Genomic DNA, 13,809 nt, shown 5'->3' with positions numbered 1-13,809 from the left:
AACCCTTCAAAAAGAGCCTGTCGCACCACAACAGCCAGGGACTTCACAGAGAAACAGAACAAAATTAAAAAAAGAGTGCAACAATTCCAGAAAGTATCTCTCATTAACAGAAAGTAATGTGGTGAACAGTGAGTGTTTGACATCAATATTTTTCCAATCTGATTACAGCAGTGAGGAACACACAGTGGGAATCTAATGATACTTTCACTTTCCCACAAACGGGAATTGGGAGCAATATAACATGCAATTAACCAGAAACCAATTGCTAAGAAATGAAACGGAGGGGAAAAACTCATTTACAATTCAAAACACAACAAAAAGGCAGTAAAACACCTCAAACAAGCAGTGGGAATCAAATCAGCACAGCTTATTATAAAATGTCACGTTACCTGCTGAGGAAACTGACTTGATATTCAAATGTCATTTATGTAACATCAATATAATGAGAAGAAGAGAGTTAAAACGTAATCATAAGCTCTTATTCAATACAACCTTAAATAAACTTTGAGCAAGCAAAGGCATGGTTTCTTTAAAAAAAAAAATGGTGCTGATGGAAGAAACCTCGGCTAACATTATGAGTGGACTTAAGGGGGAAATAATAATTATAAATGACAACATGTAGCAGTCCTATTAGTTTAAAAGCCATTTCATTCATCTTTGCTCATTTGCAGCAATCTAAGAGGAGGAAGGAAATTTCCAAAAGATTGCACATGAACAAGCACTGTGAATAGCAAGCAGACGCATGTGAAGCCTCTGCACTTTGGAAGTGTGACCGGGGCTATTCTGCGTTTCCTCGGCTTGATTTTCATTTGCAAGTGTTTCCTGCAGCGGTAATTAGGTCTGGCCTACATAACTCAGCCGAAACACAACACACAGCGCATGTTCATCACCAGATTCCTCTCTTCCTCTCTCTCCATCTCACCTTATGGAGAAATAACAGAGCAGCACATTGTTCTGCTGAACGTAAGTGGTCAAACTGGGGTCTTCTCTGAAAAATCCATGAGCAATACGTTTACACAACTGTAGGAAAAACAACACAAACGCTGTCAGCTGAAGTTACAGTATTTCAGAGGCCGGGCAGCACTAAGTTTATTTTCCACGCTGTGTAAAGACACAGTAAACACAGTTAGCCTGGAGTGAGAGATTAGGGCCTTGTCGTTCTGCTAATGTGGTTCGATAGCTAATATTTGTGTTAACTGAACGTCCTATCTGAGCCTTTGTGTTTGAACAGGACTCATAATGGCAGACAACACCGGCATCACACGACACAATATCAATGCTGTGAGGTCAAGATACTCCACCATATCATTTACTCACCTAAGGATAAATATAACAGATGAAACCCATTACCAAAGGTGATCTGACAACTGATACATAGGCTAAAGCTAAGAGGAGATAAAACAGGAGATGAAGGACAATTGAATAAATGTTTCATATTTAAAGAGTAAATGAGGATGACATGAGTGATATGGGTGATGGATGATCGAGAGTCAGGAATGGAAGCGCCGGCAGAAAAAAAAAGCCTCGGTAACTCAGAGTCATGCAGCCAAAACTGAATTAAAGCGCAAGTGAACGCCGGATTGAAATGAGTCTGAACCAGCAGCCATTCACGTCTGCAATGAGACACGCAGATATCTGTGTGTCCTGCTGTGAGATCAGGAGTGAGGAACAATGACTTCAGCATCTGTGAGCACGCCATTATTCCCGATGGAGGATCCTGGTACTTTACTAGAATATAACAGATTCCTGCTGAGAATTACTCATGGAGGAATTACACATGATTACGTTTCTCTGCAGTGGAGTCCTTCAACCACCTGACTGCACTTCAGTCTCTACAAGATCTGACAATCAACCTGTCCAATCTCTCTCTCCCACTCTCTGATGGATCAAAGGAAAGAAGATAATTGAAAGGGATTGGATGGATGGAAAAAAATAGATGAATCAAATAAAAAAAAAGTGAAGGAAGGATGGACGGATAGTCGGATGGATGGACGGATGGATGGATGGATGGATGGACAGACGGTCGGATAGATGGACGGTCGGATGGATGGACAGTCTGATGGACGGACGGTCGGATGGTTGGACGGATTGACGGACGGATGGACGGTCGGATGGATGGACGGACGGACGGACGGTCGGATGGATGGATGGACGGTCGGATGGACGGACGGATGGACGGACGGACGGTCGGATGGATGGGCGGTCAGATGGACGGACGGTCAGATGGACGGACGGTCAGATGGATAGATGGATGGTCGGATGGACGGACGGATGGGTGGACGGTCGGATGGATGGGCGGTCAGATGGACGGACGGTCGGATGGATGGATGGACGGTCGGATGGATGGACGGTCAGATGGACGGACGGTCGGATGGATGGATGGTCGGATGGATGGGCGGTCAGATGGACGGACGGTCGGATGGATGGATGGTCGGATGGACAATGAAAGTATGCAGATCTGCATCTCCCAGACTGACTTGAACATAATGAATTAATAGTGCTATGATGGAAGAGGCTTTTAATCGTGTTTTTAGAGTTTCGATGACAGGCCTCCTGAGCGGACGGGAATCCTGCAGCTGCGATTCACACATCTCAGCAGACAGAGACAAAAGCAGCATCCTCTAAGGTTCATCTCTCTCTTCATCTGTGTTGTGCTCCTCAGCCCGTTACCATGGAAACTGTTTTCTTAAGGAGGTCGATCAAATAAAAGTCAGAGAGAAAGAATGAGATCTTGCTGGAGAGTTTCCCCAACTTCAGCTCCAGAGATTCCTCAAGGTCAGTCCGTTCCCGCGGTTCACTCTGCTCAACACGAGGAGCTGATCAACCACACGAGACATGACCGGACATCACTGAACAGCAACAACAACACACACACAAAGTGTATAGGAGTGGCCAACATCTTGGACAGCCAATCAGAAAACTAATCTGAGCACAAATCAATTACACCAGCGCTAACCAAGACATTATATCTGCAAGCAAATTTGCATACTACTATTTTTAATGGAAACCATAACATTATTTCCAGATTCTTTGATGAATGGAAAGTTATTCAAAATTGAAAATAAATTGATCAATTTAATGCATTTGCTTTTGAACAGTAGTTTATATAAGATATGGGTCATGGGTTTGAGTACAACCTTGATCAGGGAGTCAGTTACTCCATCACACGATACAGTAAACATTTGCAGAGACAGCTGTGAAAAACCTGATAAATGACCTTCGCTGAGGAGAACTGTACACCTGCAGAACAAAATCGGACATAATATAGCATCATTTACAGCCACAATTTGGCTGGAGCACTTCTTTGCTGTCAATTGAACACCTGCAGAGAACGGTGAATGTCAATTAATGTTGCAGCTTTTATTATGGTCAGAAGTCCCAAAATCCCAAAGCTGACGTTGAATGGAATTCAGCATTCTTCCAAAGAAAAACTACATACTGTATGCAGACTTAAAAAAATCAACAAAAACTACCAGTGTGCCATCTGGGTAGATTAAGAATACGGTTTGAAGACGCAGTACAAAAAAAAAAAAAGGAAAAAAGGACTGCATGTGAAAAAAGAGAGGAGAGAATGTGCGGCGGCTGAACATCTTTCACATCTAATGGTTTAGTATTCTTGCTTCAGGTCGAGTCAGTTTTATTACAGCGCTGGAGCGTGTTCATTTACAGCTAAATCACACTAATTAAATAATGGCTCTGTCAGTTACAAATGGAGCCGCCAAGACAGAATCCCTGTCCGCTTAACGGAAGACAGAGACACCAGCGGGAGCCTGGAAACATCTGGAGAAACAGCATCTGTGTGACATGCAGCAGGAGAAGCCCCTCGCAGGAGAAATACACACTGCAAGAACTACAGCAATCTTAAACACACTACACATACAGGACTGAGCTGTAAAACTGATGTCATAAATATGAGCGCATTAACACATGACTGAACACATTCACACATTTGCACGGTTAAGGGATCCATTAGAGATTAATGTTTTGCTAGAAAAAAAAAATCAATATTAAACAAATATGATACATTGGAAAAAGGGTGGAAAATGGTCATGAAAAATGAAATAATGCCTGTTTTGGTGCAAGAAATCATTTCTATTACTATAATTGGACTTCAGGGGGGAAAAAAATGAATGCTAATGTAGAATATGGAGCATTGAATTTGTAAAGGACGTCTGGTGTTTATACAGCAGCATCTTCAGTATGTATCCACCAAGCGAAACCCCTGGCTTACATTTGTTTTCAAAGGTGCAGAATGGATGATCGATAATCCAGAGGGAACATAAATATCTCAGACTATCCCATTTACCAAATGAGATGTCCAGCCAGAACCAGTCCAGAGTCCTTCAGACATTCCAATATTAGCGATTGTGGCCAGAGCTGTGAGACTACAGACACAAGGCTGAATGAAAGACGTGGAAGGAAACTCACTCACTCACTCACTCACTCACTCACTCACTCACTCACTCACTCACTCACTCACTCACTCACTCACTCACTCACTCACTCACTCACTCACTCACTCACTCACTCACTCACTCACTCACTCACTCACTCACTCACTCACTCACTCACTATGAGGAATGAGCAGCAGCTCGTGTTTTAAGCGTTTAATTAAGCCAGCGGGGATGAGGTTTGTCTGAGAAAGATTCTCACGTACTCCTGCCCTGGAGAGGACCAGAGATTACCTCACATGCACCTGCTGGTCATTAGTGCGGCGTGGAACAAAACACACCCATGTAGTGTTAGGTCACTATTGACTGATCTATAAAACAGTCATTTCATTAGTTCGGGCTTTTATCCAAAGTGACTTACAGAACACATTACTCAAGTGCACTGTTTTCTGTTTTAAAGTAATGTATAGTTTCCCATTTTTATTATTTTGTAAACATGTCTACATAGATTTTTTTTTTTTTTTTTTAGTTAGTTACTTTAGTACATCAAGATAAACTAAATGGAAAAAAGTTATTCAGTTAATGTTTATTTTATTTTCAAGTAAAAATTATAAGGTTTTAATTTAAGTTAACTATAATAACCCTTCATCTGCATATCGATTAACTCACAAATCGGAAATCACAGCAGTATCTAAGCAAGTTTTACTTTACACAAGAGCAATATCTAGCTAATTAAATATGTTAGAGCTTTCATGACTTTTCCAGGCCTGAAAAGGTTCCTTAAAATGTTTAGTTTTTTCATGAAAGTGGGAATCCTGAGCTTCAAGCACTACATCACTTGTAATGACTTGTTCATTTATATATTTATGCTGATTTTGAGGAAAAAAATTCCGAAAGATTTGATGGTCACGCTTTAATGATCAAAGTTAAGCGGAGAGTATTGCACAATGAAAGCACAATCAAATTAGTCAAACTATTTAATAAACCATCACTGTGGGCACAGAAAACATGAGGGTCTTAACATCACCGCCGATAATATAGAGCAGCAACAGCAGGTGACGGGTACGTATGGAGCTGTGTGTGTGTGTGTGTGTGTGTGTGTGTGTGTGTGTGTGTGTGTGTGTGTGTGTGTGTGTGTGTGTGTGTGTGTGTGTGTGTGTGTGTGTGTGTGTGTGGAGATGGAAGTTCAAAGCCGTGTGTTCAGGGAACTGGATTGCTCGGTGAGGTTCACACGCTTTGATTTCAGTCATAATGGTTGGACCAGACCTGTGGAATAAGGGCTGACGAATCCTGCGGGTTACACAAAGGTTTAGAATAAATCTCACTCTCTCCTTATTTGCATGTGTGCATACGTATAAGCACAAACCACTGAAGTAATGACAGAACTGACTTTACATGCTGATTCAACTAAATCCACGCTATGTCGAGCCTCAAGGAGGCCATTCGGTGGTGTGGCCTTACCAGCGGCTAGGACAATAAAATCAATGTGTGCCGCGTCAGCAGAATGTATTTTCCTCCTAGTGGCCCTTATGAGGACAGATTGAAAAATAAAACAAAGAGAATGATGGAAAAATAATATGAAGAAAGAAAGAAATGCTAGTTGACCGGACTATCACTGGTCAACAATTAAAGAGTCATCATTTAATCACCCTCATGTCATTTCACACCTGTATGACCTTTCTCCCGTCACAAGCAAAATATGAATATCTCAATGGGGTCCAATATTGTATGAATCCAAATGTTCTTCAAAATATCTTCCATTTGGGGTTTCAGAAATATCTCAAACAAAACTCTATAGCTTTGAATCTATTTCATAAACTCTCTCAAATCCCAGTTTTTCCTCATGTACTGTTTCCCAGTAGACTGATGCTTTTCTGTTGCTGTAAGTCGATCTGAACTAACGTGGTGACGTGATCTGACACTATAGTACGCAACTACATCACAGTCATTTATGCTGGGCACACACTTAACGACTAAACTATTCTAAGACTGAACTGAACACACTTACAGACAGTTTCCAACAACTGGAGCATATTTCAAACACCGACTGAACGCAACTGTCCCAGAGTTTGGGCAAAATCAGTCGTAAGCATCAAATTACATTCATAATCGGCCTTACGGTCGTTGAGTGTGTCCCCGGCTTTAGTTACAGAAACAATCACATTAGATTGTTTATCAGCCATGATCAAGCATTCAATATCACCAAGAATAAAAAGGAATGTGTTAATGTCAGAATGCCTAAACTGAATCAAATTCCAGAGATCCAAATGATAAATAAATGCAAAAGCCAAGATAAATGAGGTTTCTCTCACACACACTTTATGTCCGCTGTTTTCAACATTGACATCAATAAGAATGTTTTTTTGAGCAGCAAATCAGCATATTGGAATCATTTCTAAAGGAATATGTATGTGTTTTTCTTTAATTTAGCATTTAATTAAGGAAATCTAAGGAAATCGACTATAAAAATAAATTCAATGAAATATAAAAAAACATGTAAATGTGTAAATCAGCAGGTCACCACATGACCTAAAGCTGGATTTTCCTGACAATTTCCCTCCTCCCTCTCTCTCTCTCTCTCTCTCTCTCTGCTTTGCTGTCTTCCACCCCGCCTCCTCTCTCTCCCTCTCTCTCTCTGTGTGTGTGTCGCTGGGTCTCTCAGTTCTTGGAGCGGCTGGTTCAGGATGGATGTCTCATGTGCGCACATGCCATCGCTGAGCGCTGGACCCCACTGCAACCCGTCGGCAGTGTGCGCGTGAGTGTGTGAGTGTGTGTGTGTATGCGTGTGTGTGTGTGAGAGAGGGAGAGAGTTGCGGGGGAGCGCCGGGCGGGTGAAGACGCGTGCTGTGAGTTTGCGTGTGTGTTTTGGGGCAGATCTCAGTGGAATCTCTCACGCTGGATGTGTAAGGATCACGGCAGGACCGGCTGACCGTACGTGCGCTCTCACGGAGAAACTTCCAACATGGCAGACCCTCTCTCCGGACTCACATCAGCTCTCGTGCTGTGCTGAGAGGGAAGACATGTGCTGGTCATCTCTCCCTCACCTTCATCATCATCATCACCACCACTGATCCGAGGCTGGAGGTGAGTCTCTTCTTCTGCGCTTGAGCTCAGGGCTGGACTCATAGAATCACTTTAACCTCCTGGAAATGTACATGTAATTATTGCAGCTGGAAAATTCAAGATCAAAAAGAAACTTGTGCACAAAAGTTGATTTGAGAAAATATGGCAAGTGCTGCATTGAAGAACCCGATCAGAACAAACACGGCGAGATCATCTGATCCTGTGGCGTTTCAATGCTTCAGATCATCTGATCCTGTGGTCCTCGCAATGCTTCATTTAGCATTATTATAATCTTTTTATTTCAACCCACGCAGAGAGAGAGAGAGAGAGAGAGAGAGAGAGAGAGAGAGAGAGAGAGAGAGAGAGAGAGAGAGAGAGAGAGAGAGAGAGAGAGAGAGAGAGAGAGAGAGAGAGAGAGAGAGAGAGAGAGAGAGAGAGAGAGAGAGAGAGAGAGAGAGAGAGAGAGAGAGAGAGAGAGAGAGAGAGCTTATGGTGGTCTGAACTGTAAAACACTCGCTGGATTTAGAAACTGTGTTTTCAGGCTGTAGGTTAAATCATGGACAGCATTAAAGGACTAGTTCACTCAGAAATGAACATTTGGGCATTTTTTACCCCTGTGTCGTTTCAAATCTACATGACTTTCGTTTTTTCCGTGAAACACAAAATAAGACGGTTAGCTGAATGTTCAGGCTGCTCTTTCACATACAATAAAATGAACAGAAGCTGTTGACCTCCAAAAAAAGGACAAAAAGATCATGATTCACGTTTTTATCTTGATTCTTTTCCATGTTGGTTTTACTATTTTGCAAGTGACTAAGCATTACAGCCAAACTAATGTCCCTATTTTAAAAACAAAGCCTTACAAGGTAACAAAATATGAAATAGAGAAATGGCAGACATTTAGGCCAAAGTGGTGAAGATAAAAATCTTTGTTATTAAAAAATAAGAACACAGATAAAAACATTACATAAACACAACATAATATACAAATTAAATAAACAATGCCTTATTTTTTCAGCTACAGTGGGTGTATTTAACAGTAGCATTCAATGAATAAAAACAAATAAAAACACAAGATCGACTTCACTGTATAAATTGCACATGGATTCTAATTAAAGCTGCTATTAAAGTTCTCAGTCAAGAGCAGTGAGTGATTTTCTCTGTGTTTTATTAACAATAAAGAGATAGTTTCCCCAAAATTTAAATTATGTCATCATTTACTCTCTCAAGTTGTTTTAAACCCCAAAAAAGTTTCTTCATTCTGTTGAAAATAAAACATATTTGAAAGAATATGGGTTACCAAACAGTTGCGGGTCCCCAGTGACTTCCATAGTACTGTATATGTTTCCCTACTATGGAAGTCAAAGGGGACCAGCCTCTGTTTTAAATCAGTTTGTGTTTATTTGACAGTATTAGCGCAATAAGACTCGAAAGTCCAGTAACCGGGCGCTGTTTGCCAGGATTTAAGTGCTTCGGGTGTACGCGCTTAGATTAGCTCATGTTAGAACAGCGCAGCTAGCGAATTAAATGTTTATAAACGTAAAAGTAGTATAAGCGTATTATAGACGTATATGAAATGTAATCAACAGTTAGCAAAATATGATCTAAATGTCGTTATCAAAAAATCTCAGAAAATATAGAGACATCACTTTTTCGGCAATATTGCACACCACTAATGTAATTTACTCGAGGTTCTGGGAATTATTTTTATTTTTTTGCAGTCTATTTAAATGAATCTAAATTCATTATTTTTAAAAAATAGTTTCAATGGATGATTCAATGACTCATTATTTGATTTTTTTAAACTAATCTCTTGAATGAATGATTCAATGACAAATAAAAATTTTAACAGTGACTTATCGCCACCTACTGGTATAACGATACAATTAATATATATATTACCATGTGACTTTCTAAAGGTGCTTCCTCTATTTTGGGCGCTACCGTATTCGTAGACATCAGTGTTTATATTCAAACTATAAACTTTTATCCCAGTTCTGCGGAAATAATGATACTGTGTGGTTGAAAAGACTGTTTGCGAAGCGGTTTCTATACAGGACAACTGCTGTCTCTGGATCAGCGGCAGCGCCGACACAGATTTAAACGTTCCGGTGTGATTTTGCCAAAGGTTTAATAGACACAGGCGAATCATTGTCACTTAGTTATGAGAGTGTGTGGGTGTTTGATCTTTTAACGATTAATCGTGCAGCTCTAGTTACAGCGGATTTCTATTTAAAATAAATCCTGTTCTTTTGATCTTTCTATTAATCAAAGAATCCTGATTAATTGTGATTTCCATACAAATTCTCAAATGTCACTAATGTATATTCAAATCTACCATATCAAGACCTGGTGAGACCAAAGAGAGCATTGGTTCTTGCGTGTCTCCATGCAGATGAGTTTTGAGACTTGACCAATCAAGTCATACAGGTTAACAGCCACATGAAGGCAGGATTTAGATTTTTAGGTGAACTCTTTCTTTAAAAGTGTCATGTGCTCAACCTCCCTGATGAAAGACAGACCCGTGAGAAGAGCGTAATGGAGATGAATACTGCCTGTTAGCGCTAGAGACAAAACCACCAGCCACACGCGAGTCAAATGCTCACGAACACACACTTTCCTCAGACAAGCAGGACATTCTGGTGCAAAAACACTTCCATATATAAAACAGAGAGAGAGAGAGAGAGACTGAGTGAGAGCATGAGAGGAAAAAGTTATCTGGGTTCTACTGAAGGATCACGACTGTCTTTCAATTGGCTGTTTTTGAGACACTCCCATCCTAAATTTACCTCCTAAACTAGACACCATCAGAAAGAGAGGAGATTATATATATATATAGATATAGATATATAGAGAGAGAGAGAGAGAGAGAGAGAGAGAGAGAGAGAGAGAGAGAGAGAGAGAGAGAGAGAGAGAGAGAGAGAGAGAGAATGCTGACTGCATTATGATAGGCAATCACTGGTATAACTGGTAAAAAATAAAGAATAATCACAAAACAAATCACAAATAAAATTGGAAATAAAATCACAAATAAAAAATAAAGTTAATAAATAAAACTTTTGTGTATGTATTAGTTTACATTACAGAATTGTATTTCTACTGACTAACAGAATCAGTTTATATTTATAATAATTGTATTAAAATAATTATGTATATATATATATATATATATATATATATATATATATATATATATATATATATATATATAAAATATACACACACATTATATAATTATATGTTTGCTAAATAAATATATAGAATTAGAAATAATAAATTGTATTATAATGATGAGAATCGGAACAAATTTAAACGTACTTAAACATTTATTCTATTAATTTTGGATTGGAATTTGACTACAAAGTCTCACTCATTCTGTGCAAATTAGCAAACATGATAGTCAAATATCCAAAATATTCAACCAACAGTCAGGAATTCATTATTGTAAGGTATGCCGGAGGACAAAACACATCATTACACATTCTATGGTTGATCATTCTCATACACAGCCACAGAAATCAAGTTCATGGCCAACACTAAAGCATGCAAAGTTAAGGTCACAGAACTTGGCATAGAAAGGGAATTCGTGGCCCTATATTCAGAGCTGCACTTGAAATGCATTAAGAATCATTTTGCAATCAGATCGTGACTCTGAGTCGTGAGATGCCTGAAGACTCCCAGTCTTACTCTTCACCTGTCTCGCACAGAAACAGCAGCGCTGGCCGTGAGGAAGCCAGATGTTGTCTTTCATGTGGTAATGGGTTTATTACGAGTCTGTTCGCTCACTGTACAAACCCAGAGAGGAAGAGAGATCACAACATGCCTGGAATACTGAAGAGACTCGGGAGTCCATTACGGTCTCCTCAACAGTCTGAAAAGCATTTGATATGCCAAACTCTGCATTTGACAGACTTTTGATGCGAGGCCTGGTCCACATCGCAACTACTCTGGCCAAGAACTGCCCGCTTAGACAGGGAGAAACCATCTGACCAAAGAAAAAAAACTATTTTTGTGACGTTAGGGGCATTTCAGATCACTTTGATAAGTCTGGACATAAAGGCTTGCTCAAGCATCTCATTTATCCGCTATTAATCCCTCAAACTAAATTCTGATTTTCTTACCCATTTATCCATCCATCCATCCATCCCTATGTCCTGCTGGATCATCTGAGCTCTTTAACAAGCATGCATAAGAGCAAAAACATTTGTGAATGTGAATTCTAAAGGCATTTCTAGTTACACAAGCTTGATCATGTGTGGAAATATGACAGCATTATATTGTCATAATTGCTGCAAATGCTCTATGGTCTTCTATAGTCAGTTTTCTACATCAGACCATCTACTGCCATGACAGAGCATCAGAAGAACCATTTTAAGTTCCCCAAAGAAACTTTCACAGAACAGCTCTTAAAACAGCCATGTTTTTCTTAGTGTGAAGAATATTTAAAAAAATAGAAGAACCGTTTTCCACTATAACATCCCTTTTGTGCCATGGAAAAAGTGATATGGATGTTAAAGGTTCTTCAAGGAACGATCCAGGCCAATAAAGAGCCTTGATCAGGAATGTGATCAGCTAAAGATGATGGTCATGCTCAAAGGTAAAAACTTCTTTGCTTTCACCATTAATTATTTATTTTGGTGGAAAACCACATGGAGACATTAATGCTTCTCTTTGTTGAGAACAGATTTATAAAAGATTAAAGGGCACCTATTATGGAATTTTGAAATTTACCTTTCATGTAGTGTGTAACATAGATCTAAGTGAACAAAAACATCCTGCAAAGTTTGAAATATGAAAGTGCACCGTATATAAAGTTATTGTCTTTCAAAAGTAAGAGTCGACTCGGAGTCATTTTTATGAATCGTTAGAAGACCGAAGCTTTTTCTCTGACTAGATGACGTCAACTTGTCAAGTTATTTGAATACGATACGCCCACTTATTGCGCTCCAAGGCCAGGGAAAATATCATGGCGACGAGACGCTGTGTTCTGAAGTGCGACTCAAAAGCAAACTTTTTTCATCTGCCCAAGAAGGAGCATTTGAAGACTAAGTGGCTACAATTCATATATACAACTATACCACAGAAGTATAGTCCGAGCCTTGTGCTTTGCTCGCGCCATTTTCAAGACGATTGCTTTACCAACTTAAATGCAATCAAACTTGGATTCGCGATATTGAGCTGATATTGAAGGAAGGTTCAATTCCAAGTGTATTTGCATCAGCTTCCTCCTCCGTATCACAACCTGTAAGTGTTATTAATAATTGTTGCTTTTATGTTTTATGTAGCATGCTTAATAATTATTTTGTTGGTTGTGTAAGCACCGTTTAGCCTCTAGGTCTTCAATGACAATTGTATTGAGATAGCCTATGTGAAGTGTTTGTCGTTGTTTTCGGAGTTGTCTTAAAGAATAGAGTAATACCTCGTAGTAACGTAACTACATTTTATTTATTTTTTTTGTGTAAAAACGTTATGTTTATGCATCGGGCTAATGCAAACAAAGACTGATTGTGCTTTTACAATATGAACTCTGGGGTATGCTCGCTAACATAACATTAAATTCTTCATCTTATTTTTAGTTTTTTACTACAAACTAAAGCAGTGGACTATAATAATTATTATAACACAATTTAATTGATAAAAGCATAATTGTACTCCGTGTTAAACAATAAGTATTATCTCTGTAAACACTGCTGAGTCATCTGACCAATCAACGCAGATTAGCGTCGCGCAAAGGAGGGGTTTGGAAAAATGAGTCGTTGAACGATTCATTTGGGAGTCGGTGAGCAAATCAGGTAAAAATAAATGCATATTATACGACAACAAAAGTGTTTTTTGTCATTGCATGCATGTAAAACTGTTGTTGGGGACTCCCTAAACAACATTAGGAACATTTTAAATGTCATAATAGGTGCCCTTTAAAAATCACGAATTTGTGAAGATGGCTGCTGTACACAAATGTAAATAAGCGACTCAAACACACAGCACTTGCAGAGTATATTTACTGTGAATCGAAACTGAAAATATACACAGCGCTGTGCTCTACTCTGAAACATGCAGAGCGTCAGACTATTTCAATAATTACATCACAACCATTGCGATTTGATGATCACACTAAGCCATATCACATTCTTTCTCACGACCATTCATTTTCTAAATTCATTAAAAAGTTACCAGGCAACTGGCAAGTAACAGTTTCAATGCATTTTTACTCGCATTTGGCACTTTGAAGCCTCTCTAACAAGCTAAGCGTGTCCTGCAGATGGCGCCGCGACCTTGCGCATGAAATAAATGTAGTAGAAAACGTCATACTTCGCAGTTGATTTAGTAATTGGCCTATCGTGATTTCAATCATCAT

General features: G+C 39.4%; 2 protein-coding genes across 5 annotated transcripts in view; one reads left to right on the top strand and one right to left on the bottom strand.

The window, feature by feature from the left end:
- The window catches only part of dock1 (dedicator of cytokinesis 1), a 203,708-nt gene that overhangs the window by 68,085 nt on the left and 121,814 nt on the right, over positions 1 to 13,809 (bottom strand). The window lies entirely within an intron of this gene.
- The window catches only part of insyn2a (inhibitory synaptic factor 2A), a 41,257-nt gene continuing 34,499 nt past the window's right edge, over positions 7,052 to 13,809 (top strand). Inside the window, exon 1 of the mRNA XM_079595676.1 lies at positions 7,052 to 7,475. The gene's annotated coding sequence lies outside the window, so the exon portion shown is untranslated. The remainder of the gene's footprint in view (positions 7,476 to 13,809) is intronic.

The sequence above is a fragment of the Phoxinus phoxinus genome (genome assembly GCF_949152265.1).
Source record: "Phoxinus phoxinus genome assembly, chromosome: 21".
In the NCBI taxonomy this organism is placed as follows: domain Eukaryota; kingdom Metazoa; phylum Chordata; class Actinopteri; order Cypriniformes; family Leuciscidae; genus Phoxinus; species Phoxinus phoxinus.
This window is presented reverse-complemented; position numbering and strand designations above follow the sequence as displayed.